General features: G+C 42.8%; 1 pseudogene; it reads right to left on the bottom strand.

Annotated features, from left to right (window-relative positions):
- Window positions 1–8,694: 8,694 nt before the first annotated feature.
- Window positions 8,695–9,618, bottom strand: LOC126506034 (60S acidic ribosomal protein P0-like; annotated as a pseudogene).
- Between the last annotated feature and the right edge of the window lie 5,507 nt (window positions 9,619–15,125).

Raw genomic sequence — 15,125 nt, forward strand, 5'->3', positions numbered from 1 at the left:
CTTGAACACAGAGATCTGTCCACCTCTGCCTCCTGAATGCTGGGGTTAAAAGTGTGCACCACCACCCCATGGCAGTTGCTTTTTCTTAAATGACTACCAGGCTTTAATATTTTTGACTGATAAATTCCACAGTAATTAGTTTCAGAACATCAAAAACATAGTATGACTTTTACATTGATTTAAAGGTACAGAATGGTTCTAAAATTAAGATTGTGAAATTAGCATGTGTGTGCACTGTTACTTTCTTCAGAATAGCAAGGAAACAGAACAAGCCTAAATGCCCATCAACAGAAGAATGGGGAACAAAACTGTGACGCAGACACACAATGGAATTGTCCTCAGCTTAGAAGAAACTGAAACCTGCAATGAAAAGGAAGTTGTATACGAAAAGAGGTAACCCAGGCCAAAAGACAAAATTGTGTGTTCTATCTCAAACACAGATCTTAACTTTCAATATGTGTATGCCGGGGCTGGAGAGGTGGCTCAGAGATTAAGAGCATTGCCTGCTCTTCCAAAGGTCCTTAGTTTAATTCCCAGCAACCACATGGTGGCTCATAACCATCTTTAATGAGATCTGGTGCCCTCTTCTGGCCTGCAGGCATACACACAGACAGAATATTGTGTACATAATAAATAAATACTTTTAAAAAAAGAAATTTCTCAATATGTGTATGCCTGTAAATATGAGAGTGTGAGAGTGAATATCAATGATGAAACTACATACATGCTGTGTCCTGCATGGCTTGGGGTGGTGAGGGAGGAAAAAAATAGATAGATACACAGACATACATACAGGAAGGTCAGGATCAGATGGGAGCATTGTCACCACCATAACGCCGAAAGTCAATGGTTTATTTGGGTACAGCAGGAGGTCTCCTTTGGGACATTCACTGTCTATAAATATCTATGAGGAGGAAGTTTCACTTTCTAGTCTTTGAACACACTGATCAATCATTCATAAACACCCCATACTCAGACTCCTAAGAAGAACCTTTCCACCTTTCTTGAGGCTGGCCCATATGGCGAACCAGCTTGTCCAGTGTCTCGTGCATGTTATGTCCTTGATGTGACTGTGCCCATGTCAACAATCATGTTTGTTCAGGACTCAGTCACTCAAGGCTTCCTCTGATCTCTACTACAGATAAGAGACTTTGAGAGGGGAACAAAAGGTATGTGGGAGGAAGGAAAGGTCACGCTAAACGAGAGAGGGAAAAGGAGGCGACCAGAATAGGGAGGCACAGCAAGAAAGAGAGAGAAGATGGGGAGGAAAGGGAGAAAAGTCAAGAAGCAATCCAACCTATTTTTGTTAGAAAGATGCTAACAAAAAAAGATGCTAATGAAACTCAACTCTTTGTTTGCTAATAAAAACGTTAGCATACATAAAATGATACAGCCAACCACACTTCCGAATGTGAGTAGAAGATGAAGCTAAAAAAGTAATATCTGCTGCAAGATAATATTTATAATTATAATATTTATAATTAATCTAATGAAATTGCTAAGTTAGTAAAGCAGTTTGATAATAAGAACTCTGACGCACGAAAACAATAACTCTAATTTACTGCATACAACACATGAATTTAGTTGAATTTAAATTAATTACCAAGTTATTGATCGTCATGATAAATTAATAAAAAATGACAGGTTAATATTTGTGATGTGTTTATGTTTACTACTTGGGGTTCAGGAATGAAGTGCAGGGGCAGAGTGCTTGCTTGCCTGGCATACACAAGGCCCTGATGCAATCCCCAGGGCTGCAATAGTAGTGCTAATGAAGTTGATGGCACACACACTGCTGGAAAGCTACTTCATTCACCAGCTTAAAAAGAAACGAAGCAAGGCTACCTATTATTACCAGTACAATGTGTCACTGGAAGTACTGGGGCCATGGAATTTAAGATCAAAGTAGAGAGAACTATATCATTCACAATAATAACAATACAAAACTGGCATTATTTTCAGACAGTAAAGTATCTCTTTAAAAATTCATGTTAGAGGCTAATGAGTGGACCCACCCAGTCAAGGAGATTGCTGATAAACCCCACAACCTTAGTCTGATCCCCAGAACGCACCTGATGGAGAGAGCCTACTCCTGCAAATTGTCCTCTGACCTCAACTCGTATTACACAATGGACAACACACAAAATAAACAACTGCAATCATTTTTAAACTCAAGATAATTGACCATAATCATCATAAGTACTAAGGCAGATGAATGCTGGAAGGCGTGACCCTAAAGACAGATTGCTTTCTCTAATCCAGCTTCTAGTGCATATTTTTCTCTAATAACAGATGTGTAATTTGCTCTTTTAGATCCTGGTGCCTTTATATGTTAAAAGAAATAAATAGACCTAAATCTATATCTAACAAAAATTAAATGACAAAAGTACAAAGGCAGAACATCTGCTTTTCTTTAAATCTTACCCTAGAGCAAATTCTAGATAGACGAAAGATATAAATATTTTTTTAAAAATGTAAAATCCTACAGCTATCTCTTTGGTGTAGTTTTTTTTCATTCTTTTCTAAAAATGTGCTTATACAGGAAAAAAAGAAAAACATAAAAGGAAAAGAAATGGTTGATCTGACTATGCGCTACACCTAGTGAACTCCAGAGAGGCGGGTTCTTTCAGGAAAGGCAAAGCATGCCATCCCCGGCACAGCACTGGAGAAATGAGGAACTCCCTACAAACAAGTAAGAAGAAATGCTCGAATTTTCAGAAACTCGTCAAGAAGTCGGTCAACATAAGAGGACTGGTATCAACGTGATCTGAACTCCAAACACCAGCTTGCACAGCTGTTTACAAGAGGGCAAAAAGCAGACACCACAGCTGCCAGCAGGGGGCAGCAAACTCTCTTGCCCCAAGACCTAGGTTCACATCTGTTGCCCCTGAGAGGTGGAAGACATTTTAGGAGCCATTGCTACAGGACAAAGGATGAAAGTGAAGCCATTTTGCCTCAGAGAAAGAAACAGAAAATTCTCACTTCAACCCATTCTCACTGTAGCCATTCTAGTCAAATAGGGCCAGTTCAACTCATGTGAGCGCGTTTATTAATCTAGAACAGTGGGTTCTCACCCTTCTTAATGCCGTGACTCTTTAATACAGCTGTGCTGACGCCGACCATAAAGTTATTTTTGTTTCTACTTCATAACTGTAATTTGCTATTGTTATGAATGGTACTGTAAATATCTGTGTTTTCTGATGGTCTTGGGTGACCCCTTTGAAAGAGTCATTCACCCCAAGTGGTTGAGACCACAGGTTGAGAACCATCTAGATAGTATTTGGAGAATGCACAATGATCTGTTCTGAAGACTCAATTCAGTGACATTGGCATGTTCACAGTGCTTTATAACAATAGCACCACTCTAATTTTAAAATATTTATTTCATCACACCCTAAGAAAATGGCATGCCAATTGAGCAATCACTCACCGTACCACAGCCACTGGCAGCCACTCATAGAGTCTGTAGGCTTACCTGTTCTAGCTATTTCACTTAAATAGAACCATATAAAATGTCATCTTTTGAGTCTAGCTCCTCCTTAACCTAGTATTTTTCAGAATCCATTCATGGTGCGGCACGATTCAGTCTTGGTTGCTTTTCACGGTTAGCTAGTGCTCCACTGTGGAGATGCTGTGTGTTTGGGAAGTTCATTCATCAGCTGCTAGGCATTGGTCTCCTGCCACCTTCCACAGCTGCTGTGAGTATTCACCTTCCTATTTCCACACTAGCTGTTCTCTCTATCCACAATGCTCTCCCTCTCAGTCGCTGCAGAAAGGCTCTTGCTTGTCGTTCAAGGTTCTGCATCAACGTTATCTCTTCAGGTCACTCTTCCACAGCCACGTCCCTGGTGGCTGTCCACTCCCTGGTCACGCAACTTCTCAGCCCAGTACTTCTCACTGTCTGCAATGATATAGTTTGCCTGAGTATCGGCCTCCCCACTAGAGAAGTAGAATGACGGAGCTGTCCCTCAAGAAAGTAGTGGGTGCTTAGTAATCTGTTAAATGAATTCATAAATGAGATAAAATACACAATACAGTTTTTACAACACAGCTCTTCACTTGGAAACGTGAAGCGGAGGTAATGCCTTTCTCTGCAAGATGTTCAGCATTGAAGCATATACTAAATTTATGTCAGTTTCTCCAAGTGTGTTGTCTTGATTCCCTTACCTATATTTAGCATCCAAAGTGTGACCAACAACTACTTTTCCTCTCAAGACTTCCAACAAAGCATTATAGCTGATTTTCCCAGATTATGATTCTTCCTGTCAAAAGGGAACAGTTTGGCTTTCTGCTGAATATCACGTCAGTACAAAATCCATGAATGAACCAGATAAAAGGCAAACTCTAGAAGCCTGCAAGCGAGGAGTTGGGCAATATGCAGAGACAGTTATCTAGGATCGGACTGTAAGCAGACAGCAAGCTAAGCAGAGCGATACCTGCTGTCCAGCCTAGGCAGGCTTGGAAGGCTCTTGGCTGTGATAAGGTCAAAACAAGTTTACACAGTTAAATGGAGGGAAGGGGTGAGCAGCCAGGTAAGTTCAAAAGGCAGGGTGATCGAAGTCGGAATGGGGTGGTTTGGGGCATTTCTGTGGCCTCTCTGGTCTCAGGAAAGAAAACAAGACCAAACCCCAGGGGCAAAGTCCAGCTCAACCCAAGGCACCAGGCAATGCCTGGGACTTAAAAGACAACAGCTCAGCTGTCCCCCCCCCCACACACACACACCTCTGGTGCCTTTACCTGGCCAACTAGGGCAGTTTGATTTTTGGCTCTGACTGCTGTAGACTTGTAAGCACCGACCTCAGCAATATTCGAGGTTGGCTCCAGGGTGGAAGAGTTGGTGTGAGTGACTTCTCTCAAGAGGAGGGAAAAGGGCAGAGATTTTTGGTGTTTATTCTATGAATGTGTGCAAAACTGATGCCCTGACAACAAGGGGCTTGGTGTGGAGCTATGAGAGGCTGGTGTAGCAGTCAAGACAAATGGAAAGCAGTAGAAAAAAAAGGGGGAACTATTTGGGGTTGAAAATGACAGCTGGGGCAGGCCTTTGAAGGCCTGAAGACAGTGTTACGACTCTACCCAACAGGCCTGAGGCAGCCACTGTGGATTTTGAGCACCATGGGATCCTATTTTAAGATAAATGCGTCTGCATATACAGAGTGTCTAAAGCCTGGGGTGTAGCCTTAAAGATACACGGTTCACATTTCTCTACTCTGCAGCTTTTCCCATCCTTCTCTTGCTCCCAGCTCTGCCTTATCTAATGCACCTACCTACATTCCGGCATTCTAGGGCCTGGATGTTCCAAAGAAGAGTGGAGAACAACAGCCCACAGTAGTCTAAACACACCAACAGTAGCTGTCTGTTTGTCACCAGGTGGATCCCATAGTAAAAACCAAGCTTCAAACTCTTTTAGGAACATTTTTTGTTTTTGAGATAGATGGGCCATAGTCAAGGTCCTGACATTCTTACTAGTGAGCCAATGCTTGGAGGATATTTGAAAAATTGTGTCTCTAAGTCTAAAAGTAAAGAAAGGTAGAACATCACAGGGATGGGCGGATCTCTTTTCATGAAGTCAATGGGAGAATGAGTTACTTACATGTAGGCTAATTTCCTTAACGACCCAAGCACTAAATAAAATGTCACTGACCACAGTCTTTCCTACCACTTGAGTCTCTTGGAAATGAATTTTCAGCTCCCAGCAGCATGAACTCATCTACACCATGTGTCTCCTTGGTGACAGCGGACACCTTAGCTTCTCCATCTCCCTTTGGGATTATCCTCACCTCTCTCCTTGCTTGCACCGTCTTTCAAGTCCCTTGGCCCATTCTGTCCTATGCTAAGGAGACTCAAGAGCATGGTGTTCTGGGAAATAGGAATAACAATGCCAGTGTAACAAGAGAAACAGCCATCGGTAAGGACAACATCCTCCATAGGTAAGGACAACATCCTCCATAGGTAAGGACAATATCCTCCATAGGTCTACCCATCATCACTAATCGCAACACGACCACAAGGTTCTGGGGCTAAAAGGAGAAAACGCAGTAAGTCCCTCTCCAGCAGTATTAGCCTCCCTAAAGGCAAGCAAACAGTCCCGAGGTTTCCAACTGAAACCCTTACTTAGAAGGATTTTATAACCCAGTGCTTGTGAGCCACCGTGAACTTCAACTTGACCCACAAGGCCCCAGGCGTATGAGTTCACTCGGAGATATAATAAAAAGGGGACAGCAAACATAAACTGTAATCATTCACAAATGGCTGTGTTTAAAAGTGACATTTTACAAGTGGCCATTCCATTGGTGCTGTGGCCATCATCATCCATCATCCACAGAGAATTCTAGAAAGCAGAAGCCAAACGTCGTGTAAATAACCTGTGAGATTCTCAGGAAGAATATGTGATTTTAGGCCAGGTAACTGCCAGATGTTTCAAAGACATGAAAATGGCCTGCATATTAAGGTTTTATTCCTACTCAGTTTTTGAAATGTGATTTTTACCACCGATGCAATCTCCAACGCATAGTGCAGCAGCGTCAGCCTCTTTCCTTCCTCACAGGCACTGGGTCTGCAGGCCACAATTAGCCAACCACTTGCCCTTGGCCAGCCTCTGCTCAGGGTGTTCAAAGTCCATCAGATGAGTCTCAACATGTCATTATTATTGCTAAGCAACAACTAGCTAGAACCGGTCCTGGCTGAAGAAAGCAAATGGTGTTTCAGAAAGTCTGAAAAAAAAAATTGCAAAAACCCAGAAAAGGAGGCAAGCGCTGCTGGGGAGAACAATAGCAATGACAGCCAATTTTCTTTTTTACATATCCGTAAATAAGAAAGTCAGATAAGCTCCCTTGGCATGTGCCAGTCAAACTGATGGGGAAGGTGTCCTCAATCTATACATATTGGTTAATAATTTATACATATTCACAGTTATAAAAATTCAAAATACAGTTCCACCCAAAGATGTTTTTAACCTAGTTGTAAAGAAGCCAAAATGCATGAAACAGTACAAATAGGCAGAGAATAACTCAAGATAAACGTTAGAAAAAAGATGTGAAACGGGAATGATAAGGGAAGGGTGAGGGAGGCTGTCACTGAGTCCTGTGGACAGTAAGGGGGCACATTCCTAGTGAGAGTGTCCACGTTAGAGAGGACATGAGAATGAGGAACAGTGGCCTATGACTGAGTCTTCGATCCATGCAGCACTTGTGTAAGCACTACAGAGTCACTATTTCAGGTCAAAAACCATCTGATACTCAGACTGGTCCTACCCTGGGCCTACAGATCTGAAGCAGGATTTAGCAAGCTCCCTAAATGATTCTGACATACACCCATGTCTCCTAAGCAGTGCTATAGACTTTTCCAGAGAGGCAGCAGGTCAGAGGGTGAGCCAGTCACCAGCTAGGCCAGTCACTATTTCAAGGAAGACTCACCAGGTCATTGCATTTGATACAGCCTCAATATCTTCATCAATAAATGGTGAACAGGGTGTGGCCATCATACCCTGTCATCCTCACAGTCCTGTAATAGAAGAAGGATTTTAGCTCATTAAAAACTCGTGTAAAACCTGCATGGGAAGTGGATTCAGGGAGTGCTCAGTGTTGTACACCAAGCCCATCCTAAGGGCGAAAAGAGATGGCTGGCTGTGTCTGTGATGCTGGAAGTGGGAACATACAGAAAAGGGAAATGTTGTGACCTTCTCCACCAGGGCTGAGTGCTTGCCTCAAGGAAATCTTTGCAATCAGTACTGGGGAGATGGCTCAGCAGTTGAGAGCACTGACTGCTCTTCCAGGGGACCCGGGTTTAATCCCCAGCACCCACATGGTAGCTCACAGTTGTCTATAACTCCAGGATCCAGCACCAGCATACACACAAACATGCAGTCAGAAAAACCAATGCATGTAAAATAAAAATAAATATTATTTATTTAAAAAAAAATAGAAGGAACCACTTTGAGGAGCCCGGGAAACTCCAGACCGCTACACTGAACCTCAAATAAGTTAAACAAGAATCTCCAATCTGAATCTAGTCTGGGCATCATCCTCAAAGCCTTGGTTGAAGTGATGGAGGCTAAGACTAAAGGATGACCACCTTTTGTCTGAGGGAAGTTATGTGGCCAGGGACTACAGAGAGGAAGTGCATAGCGGGTGGCATGTGCCCCGGAGCCTAGGCTTACATGAAAGCCTAACCCTTTTTTTTTTTTTTTTCAGTTTTTAAATTTGTTTTTTTTTGTCAATTTTATTTTACAGCTCCACCACTTTCCCTGCTCTCCTCTCCTTCTATTCCATATCCCCCATCTCCCCTCTGCCTCATCCCAATTCACCCCTCCTCTGTTTCTGTTCAGAAAGGGGCAGGCCTCCCATGGATATCAACAAAGCATGGCATATAAAGTTGCAGGAAAACTAAGCATCGCCCTCTCCTCCCGCCACACCCCTTGTATTAAAGTTGAGCAAGGCAATCCAATATAAGGAATAGGTGCCCAGGAGCAAGCCGAAGCATTAGAGACTGCCCCTGCTGCCATTGTTAGGAGTCCCATAGTAGACCAGGCTACACAACTGGTACATACATGTAGGGGGCCTAGGTCAGTCCCATTCAGGATCCCTGGATTTTGATTCAGACTCTGTGAAAAGGCTACCCTTTTCTGTGGGTTTTCTGTGAGAGAAGTGGTTTTATGTTTCTCAAATTAAACTGGCCGGGTTGGTTCCTTTGAGGGGATCAGTCAACAAGACCAAATCCCCTATCCTCATCTGATTCCTCCAACTCTCCCTTGGTTTCAGCCTTGGCTGGGGCGGCTGCAGCAGCAAAAAAGGCAGCGATGGGGCAAGGGCAGCAGGGGCAGCAGCCCCCAATGCATATGGAGCAGGCAGGAAGGCCTTGAGGTTTTTAGCAAGTCGGAAGGCATACTCAGTCTCCACAGACAACGCCGGGGCCCTCTTGTACTCACCGACAATAGAGTGTGCCAATAATGCAACAGTCCAGTAACCAATCCGCAAACACTGGCAACATTCGGACATCCTCTAGGAAGTGGGAGCGTAGAGTCTGCTCTGTGATGTCAAGCACTTCTGGGTTGTAAACTCTGCTGCTAAACACCTGCTGTATGATTCCCCCAAAGGGGAAGGGATAGATATTCTGCATGCTAGGTAGGCAGCGTGACTTCGCTAGCTCCTATTTTGTTTCAGAATGTCAATGGTTCCATAAGTTGAGATTTTTAGTGGTAATGTCTGGGAGAAAGAGGTTTTCCGAGACCTCAGACTAGTGCTCTGGACTGGCAAGTGACCTCACACAGGGTGATGGGCACCAGCGTGGGCACCAGCCACCACCTTATTAGTCAGCGGCATACCCCTAACTTCAGTGAGATCCTCCTCGGTGAACACAATGCCCACATTTCTCTGGATATGAGGAAGCTTTTTCTCTGGAGTTGGGATGTTTTCCAGATGCCCTCAGATGGCCCTGAGCATCATGGTGTTCTTGTCCATCAGCACCACAGCCCTTCCCCCTCAGGGACATGAGGATCTGCTCCATCTCTTTGGAACCCACATTGTCTGCTCTCACAGTGAAGCATTGTGAGCAATTATCCAAAAGTTGGATGCTCTTAAGGAAGCAGTTGGACTTCCAGTATGCCCTGTCTTTTCCGGGCATCATGGTAGTGTGTCAGGGTTTGTGACTCAGGGTTTAAAGATGACATCACTCTAATGAGGCCCCCTGATGAAAAAAGTGGAACCCCTTATTTTTAAACTTGATCTTCCAACCAAGATATTTGAACTATTTCTAAAGCTCGCTAAGTCTAGCATACATTTATTGTGTTTTTAACTAACATTTTAGCTTAATAAAGTAACACGTATGGATGTCTGAGAGCTGTTGGGCTCAGACTCACTTGAAAAGCAATTTCAATCTGAGCCAAGTCCACCCTAGTTGTTGGCACATCTGCTGTGTCCCGCTTATTCCCTTAGCAGCTGCCACCAACACATATATTTAGGGCTGCAATCAAGAGGGTACCCACTGGATTCCAAAATGGAACATGAAACGAGAAGAGGAGCTTGGACATTCTAAACTCTAAGCACCTTCCAAAGGTAATCTTTTATTAATCCTGTAGTACCCATTGATATGCTAATTAAGATGGAAATAATCTTAGACTGGGATTGGGGGAGATTCTACAGATAGGCCTTTTAAAAAAAATAATAAAATCAGTATTCCGCAAGAGAAGCCGACAAAATAATTAGTATCCTACAAAGTCCTGCGGTGGAGCTCTGCTAGAAGCTTTGCTTTCCCTGACGTATAGCACAGCTGGGCTGGGGCAGTTGGGACTCTTTCCAGCTACCACTCACGAACACAGCTTCTGCTGGACTCTCTGGTCTATTACTAAACAGTGACACCTTTTCTGTTGTTCTCTTTGATTTTGTTTCTTGATATAGGATCTTGCCATGTAGCCCTTTTGCCCTACATAGAACAAACTGACCTCCAACTTGAAACAATCCTCCTGCCTCTGCCTCCCTGGTTGCACGATTACAGGCACATTCTACCAAATATCAAATACAAACATCTAATTTCAAAATGGAAAACATGCAGTGGGTGAACCCCAAGTGTGAAATGGTCAGCTTCGGCATTAGACAAAAACATAGCCATGCCTACCTAATGAACAAAGTCCTCAAAGGGTGACAAAACATTTTCAGATCTAAGCTGAAGTATGTGGCTGTTATACATTACTAACAATCTTTGGACCTGTTCTTTCTATTTGGATGTGTAGTAGATGCATGTGTGCATGGCCCTGTGTGGATGGATACATGTGGAGGCCAAAAGTCAACATAGGGTTAACTTCTTCAATTACTTTCCTGGAGATTTCTTGAGAATCTCTCACCAGAGCTAAAACCCACTATTTCGGCTAAACTGGCCCATCAGTGAGTGTCCAAGCTCCACCAGTGTTGAGGTTTAGGCACATAGCATCATAGCCAGTACACAGGTCCTCAGGGTCAGAACTCAGATCTTCATGCCTGTTACACAAGCCCTTACCCTTTAAGCCATGTCCCCAGTCCTTATTTCAGTCTTTAGAATGGGATTACAACAGTTCCTACTTCAGAAGATTGCTTTGAAGAGTAAATGAGAGGCTGGGAGTGTAGTGCAGTAAGAAGAGCTAAGCCTGTGCTTACTTAGCAGGTGCAGGACCCTGGGTTCAAATCCCAGTACCAGCCCACCACCTACCTGTAACACAAATAATAAAAACCCAGATACAGATATTAGGGTTCAACCCAAAAACCAGAGAAGCAGAGCACCCAAGCCACTAGAGAAGTCTTACCTGCAAAGGAGGCGTGCCTCTGATCGCTGCCAGCAAACAGAGCCTATCTGAAAAAAAAAAAAAAAATGCAGCTACCAAGGATCCATGATTAATTCTGTTCTTTTGTGTAGTTAGCCCACATTGGCACTATTTGTAAATAGAGACTGCTCATTCATTTCCCAGCCACCCAGACCCTAATAATCACACAGAAATTATATTAATTACAATTGTGGTTGGCCGATGTCTCAGGCATATTTCTAGCTAGCTCTTATATCTTAAATTAACCCATTTCTATCAATCTGTGTATTACGACAAGGCTGTGGCGCTACATGGCGTCTGCCTAACTCCGCCTCTTTCTTCCTCTATCTCTGCTTGTATTTTCACTTTGCTATATTCTGCCCTGCCATAGGCCAAGGCAGCTTCTTTATTAACCAATGGTAATAGAACATATTCACAACATACATAAGAGGAATCACTTACAAGGCTGGGCAACTGCAAACAAAACACACCAAGCAGACTACACAAACTATGCAAAGTAAGCCTCTCTCTCCTCCCATTTTATAGTCCCTCTAGTGCTGGGATTAAAGGTATATGACTCTCTAGTATTGGGATTAAAGGAGAGAGGCACTATCCCCTGGATTTGTTTCTGCATTGATTTTGTGTAGCCTAGGGTGGCCTTGAACTCACAGAGATCCATTTGCCTCTGTCTACCAAATCCTGGGATTAAAGGTGTGTGCCACCACTGCTTGACCTCTAGTGGTTTAGCTTTGCCCTTCTGATCTTTAAGCAATCTTTATTTATTAAAACATAAATAAAGTATCACTATACCCCCCCCAAAAAAAATAGACTAAGGGAAAGAAAGCTTAGATCATAGACTGTCAAATAATGTATTTTCAATCAGTAGCAGGTCCCATTGTTACTGTGGCCTATATAAAAGGTTTCAAACTTTCAACTGAATCTGAGCCATTTAAGGATGAGAAGTTTAGCATGATGAGGTCAGTTCCTAGTTGTCATTGGAAGCTAATTAAGCTGTGATTTTCTTCAGAAGAGGTCAGCACTGAATGTAGTTTACTGGAGGATCAAGTGAAACAAACCAGCAACCAACTTGGACAGCCACACGTGAAGATTCTTTGCATCTCTGCATAGGCTACAGCAGGTATTAGATACAAGAATATCCTTGTCATAGGTATATTCTTCTGTGATCTTCTCAATACAAATTGCTTTCTTCCTGGCTGAAGCAGATAGGTGTGCTCAAATGAGAGTGGTGAAAGAAAGTTAAAAACCTGCAAGCTGGGCATGGTGCACGCCTTTAATCCCAGCACTTGGGAGGCAGAACCAAAAGGATCTCTGTGAGTCTGAAGCCAGCCAAGTCTACATAGTGAGTTCCAGGACAACAAGAGCTATATAGTGACACCCTGTCTCAAAAATAAAACAAGCAGAATGTTGTAATTGGAGTGGCGGGGCTGCGTCCCCAGCACCCAGGCCACCCACATGGCTAGCTTATGCCCGAAATAACAACACACAAACTGTATTCTTTTAAATACTGCTTGCCCATTATATCCAGCCTCTTCTCGGCTAACTCTCGCACCTGGACTAGCCCATTTCTAATAATCTGTGTAAGCACCCCAAGGTGCGCTTATCAGGAAGATTCTAGCCTACGTCCATCCTGGGCCGGAGCTGCCTGGGAGAGCGGAGCCTGGCGTCTCTGCTCCAGAGAGCAGAGCTGTCAAGTCTGAGCTCACTTCCTCTTCCTCCCAGCATCCTATTCTGTTTACTCCTCCCACCTATGTTTTAACCTATCAGGGCCAAGGAGTTTCTTTATTGCTTAACCAATGAAATCAACAGATTGATATATGACACTCCCACATCAGCAGAATCCTCCTGCGGGGCCAGCATGCTTTCAAGCAGGCTCAATCCTGTGTTTTGAGCTTTATCAAATAATCTGCAGTTTAAGTGATAGGCGAAAAAGTGGACACATACTGAGTCAGTTATTGAGTTACTGGTCTCTCGTGATGTAATAAAGTCCTGATTCCATTTTACTTAGCAAAATATCCATAGCAATCAAAATCAATTTAGTCCTATGTTGAAGTATGAAATATGAATATGACTGCTAGAGGGATGCAATGGTATCGCCAGCTAATGAGCAAATGAGACAGAAGTGAGTTATCAACTTGTCATTTAAAGACTCATTTGGGGCTGGTATATGACTCAGGGGTTAAGAGCACATGGTGGCTCTTGCGGAGAAACCAGGTTAGATTCTCAGCATCCACATGGTTGTTCCCAAACATTCATAACTCGAGTTCCTGTAGACCTGATGCCCTGTTCTGATCCCCCTATTCTGACCTCGCAGACACCAAGCATGCACATGTCATACATATACACATAGAGACAAAACATTCACGCATAAAATAGCAAGAAATCAAATTTTTAAAAAATCTTAAATTCACTTATGAAACACATAGCTTTATAGTAAGAGGCAGCATTGTGTCCATTGGTAGTGGCTGCTAAGGTTCAAATCCCAGCTTGCCCTCTCTTGCCATATGAGCATATGCTACTTGGTGACCATAGCTGCTTTGACCAGAGAGACAATAATGCTCTACTGCAAAGGATATTCTAAAGACTGGATTATCTTTTAAAATAAGTTTATCCATTCCCAGAACTTATGTATATATTAGTGTCGTTGAACTACTTGCTCTCATTGTCCTTATTTCATAAAATAAAAGAAAACAGGTAGGAAAAAGAGTCACCAGCGGATGCTCCCCTGCTTCTCTGATCTTTGGGGAAGGAGGGGGAACAGAGATTGAAATGTAAAATGAGGAAAGATTGCTTTAAAAAATAAAGAAAGAAAAGAATAATTCAAAAAAAGAAAAGAAACCAGTCAATCTTTAAGATACTACTATGGTGTCAGATTTGGGATCATTTTAGCAGTTCCCCTCCTTCAGTAGAAATTCACAGTCATTCTTTTTTAACACCTGGAACACTCAGAATTCAAGTTTGTCCATGAATCATTTTCTGCTCTACATTTCCCCCCATTTCCTCCATATTTAGGTATCAAAGACACCTCAAGCTTTTCAAGAGAAGTAAGCATGGCTTTTGGCTCTATGGTCTTTTTAACACCTAGCTGGATATATACTTGGATGAAATGAATGAACGTGATCAAAGCCAATTAGCCTTTGTGGAGACAAGTCGGAGGCTCCATGGTGTTCTAATTAGTTGATAAGGCTGTGAGCCTACGGTGAACAATGAAAATTTCTTAGCAGAGGGAGACACCTGCCTTAAACCTCAAACATAAGAACCTCCTTGATGAGTAGACTCTTCAACCCGTCCTCTTTTGACCTCAGCACAACTGATCTGTTTAAGTTTCCCTCAGTGTACTATGCTGTTAACCCAACCTTACATTTATTCTTACCATTTCCTGAGACTCCTCAAAATTATTCTCTTGCTCAAAAAAACAAAAACAAACAAAACACATGGTCTCATTTACAGAAAAGACTCTTCCAATAAATAGCAGAAATGCTTCCCTGAAATCCAGTCTGATACTTTCGTGAACTATCATGCATAACAATATCTTTAGACTTAATACAAGGTAACATTCATGGTCCTCTTGGTTCTATTGGTTGGGCGCATTTGAGCAGTTCTTGTACATGGAGTCCTATTGGCTATGGTCAGATCTCAGCTGCGGTAGTTATAAGGACATCTCAGCTGGCTTGTCACCACATTGAAAGATGTATTAGTGGGACTGGCTTTGGTTGTCTGATGGGAACACATATATGCCTTTTTAGGTGCTTTGGGATACTCACGTTCTGACACCTGGATATGAGAGGGAATTTTTGTAAGACCAAGCATTTCCAGAGGAAGGAAGAACATGTTGCATCTG

Source organism: Alexandromys fortis, unplaced genomic scaffold, assembly GCF_014885135.2.
Source record: "Alexandromys fortis isolate MF-2015 unplaced genomic scaffold, M_Fortis_MF-2015_v1.1 scaffold_60, whole genome shotgun sequence".
Classification (NCBI taxonomy): Eukaryota; Metazoa; Chordata; class Mammalia; order Rodentia; family Cricetidae; genus Alexandromys; species Alexandromys fortis.